Source organism: Lipophrys pholis, assembly GCF_963383615.2.
Source record: "Lipophrys pholis genome assembly, contig: SCAFFOLD_62, whole genome shotgun sequence".
Lineage (NCBI taxonomy): Eukaryota > Metazoa > Chordata > Actinopteri > Blenniiformes > Blenniidae > Lipophrys > Lipophrys pholis.
In genome coordinates this window covers 72,029-79,224 of record NW_028292112.1, presented here as the reverse complement: position 1 = coordinate 79,224, position 7,196 = coordinate 72,029, and positions in this window count along the sequence as shown.

The window sequence follows — 7,196 nt, the reverse complement described above, 5'->3', positions numbered from 1 at the left end:
ATGTTGGAAACATGACAGATCCATAAATCGTGCAAGTAGAAATGTCAAAAATTATCTATATCGCAAACCACTCAGAAAAACTGCTTCTCCCTCTTTCTCCACAACAAAATGGCTCAACACTTAAAGCATAATGATTCTGTCATCACACGACTGTTCACTTACTACCAAGCTAAATATTTCAGTAGAAGAAAGACAAATTTAGGTGCACAGTCTGTTTATATTGGTGAAAAACCATCTGATTGTGGTAAAAAAAAGCATTGACTGAGGTTGTCTGGCAATTGAACTGGTTCTTTCAGTAACAACTTTGACGCGTAAAAACAAGATGGATAATGTGACAAGTTATTCACTTTTGAATATCAGATGATTAAAATACAAAAATGAAGTTTTAACATTATGTAATTATACTTCTTAATGTTCTGCCTCTTAATAAAACCTTAAGTAGAACAATAGATGTATAATACACCTACTCAGTTTGAAACTCAATCCGTTCTGGCATTCACTGAATCGTGGTTAAAGAACAGTGATGACGATGGAACACTGCACATCGATGGCTTTGCACCACCCCTTCGTCTGGACAGAGACAGCGAACGCACCGGGAAGCAACATGGCGGCGGCGTGTGTCTGTATGTAAACAACAGCTGGTGCTCTACAGTCAAGGTGAGGGAGAAGCTGTGCACTACAGACATCGAGCTTCTGGCTGTTTCCCAGCGCCCCTACTACCTTCCCAGAGAATTCCCACAGCTCTTCATCATTCTGGTTTACATCCACCCCAGAGCTGATGCAGCTAAAGCTACAGAGCACTTCACTAGCATTCTACACAAACTGGAACAATTATCACCAGACTCTCCAAAGTTCATCCTGGGTGATTTCAACCACTGCTCCCCTGACAAGTCCCTCAAAGGTTTCCAGCAGTACGTTACATGCAGCACTCGACTCGGGAAGACTCTGGATAAATGCTTTGGCTCTGTACCTGATGCATTTAAAGCCCTACCCCTCCCCCCGCTCGGCTCAGCAGACCACCTTACTATCCTGCTGGCCCCTGCATACACCCCAGTCACCAGGAGGATGAAGAAGGTCACCAAAAACATCAAGCAGTGGACTGCAGAAAGTATCCTCACCCTTCACGGATGTTTTGAAGCCACTGACTGGGACAGCCTCCTGTCTCCCTCTGATGACATCAACGAACAAGTCGACACGGTGACATCATACATCTCCTTCTGCGTGGACAATACTATTCCCTCAAAGACCATCACCATCCACCCCAATAACAAACCCTGGATCACTAAGAAACTCAAGGAAATCCTAAACAAAAAAAAGAGGATTTTCTTTACTGGCTCTGCACTGGAAAAGAAGGAGGTCAACAGAGAGGTCAAGAGGGCCATAAAAACTGCTAAGCTGGAGTACAAAGACTCAGTGGAGAAGAAATTCTCTACAGGGGACCTTCGCTCAGCCTGGCAGGGCCTCAAAACCATGGCCTCTGTGAATACTGCTGTCACCACCTCCAGGACCATCCAGGTGGAGTGCAGCAACCCCTCCTTCCTCCCCAACGACCTCAACACCTTCTACACCAGGTTTGAGTCGGATAACACCACCCAGCTTGAGGAAACCAGATCCTCACTCAAACATGGCAGCTCTGCACTCACATTCAGGACTGAGGACGTGGTGAGAGCCCTTAGGAGGACCAGGGAGACGAGCTCACCCGGCCCTGACAACATCAGCAGTCGAGTTCTGAGGCACTGTGCAGAGCAATTAGGAAGTGTGTTCCGGAGCTTATTCCAACACTCCATGGACAGTCATACCGTCCCCCAGTTGTGGAAACACTCCACAGTCATCCCTATCCCCAAAAACAAAAACCCTAAGACTCTGAATGATCTTCGTCCTGTGGCCCTCACGTCTCTGGTGATGAAGGCTATGGAGAGGATCATAAAACAGCAGATCATCAGAGCAACCGACCCCCTGATGGACCCACTCCAGTTTGCTTATCGCGCACGCAAAGGTGTCGATGATGCAAAAATTTTCATCATGGACTACCTTCATAAGCACCTGGAGCTCCCTGACTCTTCCGCCAGAATACTGTTTGCTGATTTCTCCTCTGCATTCAACACCCTGCAGCCCCACATCCTAGCCACCAAACTTTCCTCCCACTTCCACCTGGATGACCAGCTGATCCTGTGGATTCTGGACTTTCTGACCAACAGGACACAGAAAGTTCGGGTCAACAACTCCCTCTCTGACCTCCGTTCCACCTCCACTGGCTCCCCCCAGGGCTGTGTGCTCTCCCCCCTGCTCTTCATCCTCTACACCGATGACTGCAGATCCACACAGCCCAACTGCCACCTGGTGAAATACGCTGACGATACAGTTCTCCTGTCACTGCTGTCAGGCCCCTCACAACACCACGGACCCGTTCTTCAGGAGTTTGTAGAGTGGTGTGACAGCTCCAGACTTGAACTGAACGTGAGCAAAACCAAAGAGATGGTGGTGACCTTCTCCAGGAGGCAGAGGGATCTGGCTGCTGCAGTCACCACCATCATCCATGGGAAGCCAGTGGAGGTGGTGGAGGAGTACAAATATCTGGGCACCATCATGGACAACCTCCTGAGATTCTCTGCCAACACAGAAGTGATTCTCAGGAGGTGTCATCAACGAATGTACCTCCTCAGGAAACTCAATTCCTTTGGAGTCAGCACAGCCATCAAGATGACTTTTTACAGCAGTTCCGGTCACACCCAGTGGACAAACCAAACTTCTACCAGCATCACAGCTACGCCACCTTGCCTGCTTCTTCTGCTGCTCTAAAGGCCTCATTAACTCCATGAAGCTTAATCAAGAGTGGAGAGGCTGGAGCAAGAGATGAAGACTCCACCTACATGGTCCAAAGGCATACAAATACCCCAGAGACTCCAAATGTTCTTCTCTCTCATCCACATAATTACAAAGTAGTCTGAATGTTGTCCAGTTGAATTTTTGGAAATGACTCTTGTAAATATAGTCAATAGCTACTTGTCATTATTTTTACAGGAGACTGTTCAGTGGAGGACAAGCCTGAACAAGATGATGCTGGATCTGCTGGAGAGAAGATGACAGGAATACCAGGCTGGATATGGAGGTGTTCCACTCATGTTGGAGGCCATGGCCATCAGAAAACATGTGCAATATAATCTATTACATTACATTACAAAGAGGTTTGCTGGTATCATGTTCTTGTGTTTAATTTGAAAATGTACTTTTCTTTGAGGATTCCTACCTATCTAAAGCATTACATATCCTATAGTGGTCATTAATACTTCCATGTTTCAAGTACTGTGTGGAAGTTTGGGGAAACACCTACAAATCATCACTCAGACCGTCACACACACTCCAGAAAAGAGCCATCAGACTGGCTCAGAAGGCTTCCAGGACCACACTAATGCCTTATTTATTAATTCCGGCCTAATGAAAATTCCAGATCTGGTAGAATTTGAAACTGCAAAGTTAATGCACAAAGCTAGAAATAAGCAACTATGAGATGACACACAGAAAGTTTTTACTGAGACAAAGGGGGCTTTTGATTACAGGGTGAATCTGGACTTCAGAACAAAGAGAGGAAGGGAAGCACTGTCTGAATGAATGTGTATGAATGCAAAACTTATTTATACATACTTGTATATTGTACGGTGTGTGCGTGTGTGTGTTTTACCTATCATATATCACAAATCAGAACAATCTCTTATCGTTTAGCCCACTGTGAGTATTGAAATAGGGCAACCCATGTGTCCAGTATCAGATCCACATGTATGACGTTTGCAGGAAAGAAAACCAGGTGGAAATCATTTTAGTGTTCAGCGAGTTATGATTGATTAAATCAGTTCAGTATCACACATGACACTGAGCAGACCAAGGTGGCGCCACCACTCGCCAGGGCCAATAAGGAGTAGCGGTTGATGCAGCAGCTACTCTTTATAATGTCTGTGTTCCCTGTTACCTGTTGACAGCTCGTGTCACTGGCCAGGTGTTCCCTGTTACCTGTTGAAAGCTAGTGTCCTGTGTCACTGGCCAGGTGTTCCCTGTTACCTGTTGACAGCTCGTGTCACTGGCCAGGTGTTCCCTGTTACCTGTTGAAAGCTAGTGTCCTGTGTCACTGGCCAGGTGTTCCATGTTACCTGTTGAAAGCTAGTGTCCTGTGTCACTGGCCAGGTGTTCCATGTTACCTGTTGACAGCTCGTTTCACTGGCCAGGTGTTCCATGTTACCTGTTGAAAGCTAGTGTCCTGTGTCACTGGCCAGGTGTTCCCCGTTACCTGTTGACAGCTCGTTTCACTGGCCAGGTGTTCCATGTTACCTGTTGAAAGCTAGTGTCCTGTGTCACTGGCCAGGTGTTCCCTGTTACCTGTTGACAGCTCGTGTCACTGGCCAGGTGTTCCCTGTTACCTGTTGAAAGCTAGTGTCCTGTGTCACTGGCCAGGTGTTCCATGTTACCTGTTGAAAGCTAGTGTCCTGTGTCACTGGCCAGGTGTTCCATGTTACCTGTTGACAGCTCGTTTCACTGGCCAGGTGTTCCCTGTTACCTGTTGAAAGCTAGTGTCCTGTGTCACTGGCCAGGTGTTCCATGTTACCTGTTGAAAGCTAGTGTCCTGTGTCACTGGCCAGGTGTTCCCTGTTACCTGTTGAAAGCTAGTGTCCTGTGTCACTGGCCAGGTGTTCCCTGTTACCTGTTGAAAGCTAGTGTCCTGTGTCACTGGCCAGGTGTTCCCTGTTACCTGTTGAAAGCTAGTGTCCTGTGTCACTGGCCAGGTGTTCCATGTTACCTGTTGAAAGCTAGTGTCCTGTGTCACTGGCCAGGTGTTCCCTGTTACCTGTTGAAAGCTAGTGTCCTGTGTCACTGGCCAGGTGTTCCCTGTTACCTGTTGAAAGCTAGTGTCCTGTGTCACTGGCCAGGTGTTCCCTGTTACCTGTTGAAAGCTAGTGTCCTGTGTCACTGGCCAGGTGTTCCATGTTACCTGTTGAAAGCTAGTGTCCTGTGTCACTGGCCAGGTGTTCCCTGTTACCTGTTGAAAGCTAGTGTCCTGTGTCACTGGCCAGGTGTTCCCTGTTACCTGTTGAAAGCTAGTGTCCTGTGTCACTGGCCAGGTGTTCCCTGTTACCTGTTGAAAGCTAGTGTCCTGTGTCACTGGCCAGGTGTTCCATGTTACCTGTTGAAAGCTAGTGTCCTGTGTCACTGGCCAGGTGTTCCCTGTTACCTGTTGAAAGCTAGTGTCCTGTGTCACTGGCCAGGTGTTCCCTGTTACCTGTTGAAAGCTAGTGTCCTGTGTCACTGGCCAGGTGTTCCCTGTTACCTGTTGAAAGCTAGTGTCCTGTGTCACTGGCCAGGTGTTCCCTGTTACCTGTTGACAGCTCGTTTCACTGGCCAGGTGTTCCCTGTTACCTGTTGACAGCTCGTTTCACTGGCCAGGTGTTCCCTGTTACCTGTTGACAGCTCGTTTCACTGGCCAGGTGTTCCCTGTTACCTGTTGACAGCTCGTTTCACTGGCCAGGTGTTCCCTGTTACCTGTTGAAAGCTAGTGTCCTGTGTCACTGGCCAGGTGTTCCCTGTTACCTGTTGAAAGCTAGTGTCCTGTGTCACTGGCCAGGTGTTCCCTGTTACCTGTTGACAGCTCGTTTCACTGGCCAGGTGTTCCCTGTTACCTGTTGACAGCTCGTTTCACTGGCCAGGTGTTCCCTGTTACCTGTTGACAGCTCGTTTCACTGGCCAGGTGTTCCCTGTTACCTGTTGACAGCTCGTTTCACTGGCCAGGTGTTCCCTGTTACCTGTTGAAAGCTAGTGTCCTGTGTCACTGGCCAGGTGTTCCCTGTTACCTGTTGACAGCTCGTGTCACTGGCCAGGTGTTCCCTGTTACCTGTTGAAAGCTAGTGTCCTGTGTCACTGGCCAGGTGTTCCATGTTACCTGTTGAAAGCTAGTGTCCTGTGTCACTGGCCAGGTGTTCCCTGTTACCTGTTGACAGCTAGTTTCACTTGCTCAATGTTCCCCGCGTGGTGACTGAGAAATTACAATTACTTTTTAAAACTCGTGTTTCTCACCCTAGTTCACCACACAGACAGGTTAGTGTCCAGAATGACCAGGACAGGACCAGGACTCACAAAAATATAAAAGTGTATTACAATAAAATGAGATGAACTCCAAACAGTAGAAAATGAATAAAGACCTTGGGGTTTTCCTCCTAGGCCTTCGGTCTTGAGACTTACATCTCTCCACATCACACTATAAGCTGGTTGAAAAACTCCTTTTAGTTGCTCGGAAGTGTATACTGCAATACTGGGTCAAAAGCCTCCCACCGAGTATCATAATCTGGTACAGGGACATCTTTAATACCCTCCCTCATGAAAGGCTACAAGCTGCAAAGGGTAAAATATTTGTAACAATTTGGACACCTTTCCTAAATTATACACCTGCAGATCTGAGAAAACTACTATTGAGTGGCAGACAGTTTTCCGAATAGAATTAAATCTAGTAGACAGGAAAGGCGAAAGGAGTGACTGCACACCGTCGCACAGCTCCAACCTCTTCATCAAGTTTGCGGACGACACAACCAGTGTGGGTCTCATCGGCAACGCCGATGAGACGAACTACAAGACTGAGGTGAGCCGCCTGGCAAAGTGTTGCAGCCACAACAATCTCTTCCTGAAGGTGGAGAAGACGAAGGAGATGGTTGTGGACCTCAGGAGAGCATGCACCCAGCACTCCCCTCTGTCCATCAACGGTGCTGCTTTGGGGAGCGTGAGCAGCACCAAGGTCATGGGTATTCACATCACAGAGGACCTCTCCTGGACCATCAACACTACATCCCTGGCCTATAAAGCTCACCAACGCCTCTCCTTCCTCCACAAGCTGGGAAGAGCCAGAGCCCCTCCCCCCATAATGTGCACCTTCTACAGAGGCACCATCCAGTCACTCATGACCTGCTGCATCACGGTGTGGCACGGCGCCTGCACCGCATCCTGCCGCAGAACCCTTCAGCGCATCGTGAGCAGCTGAGAAGATCATTGGTGCCTCTCTCCCCGCCTCCATGACATCTACGTCACCCGCCTCACCTGCAAGGCCCTCGACATCGCAGGTGGTCCCACCCACCTGTTGCACAGCCAGGTTGTCAGGACACTCAGCCCCCTCCCTGCTCTGCCCCCACTGCCTCTCTCACACCAGATCGCTGGATCCAAACAAA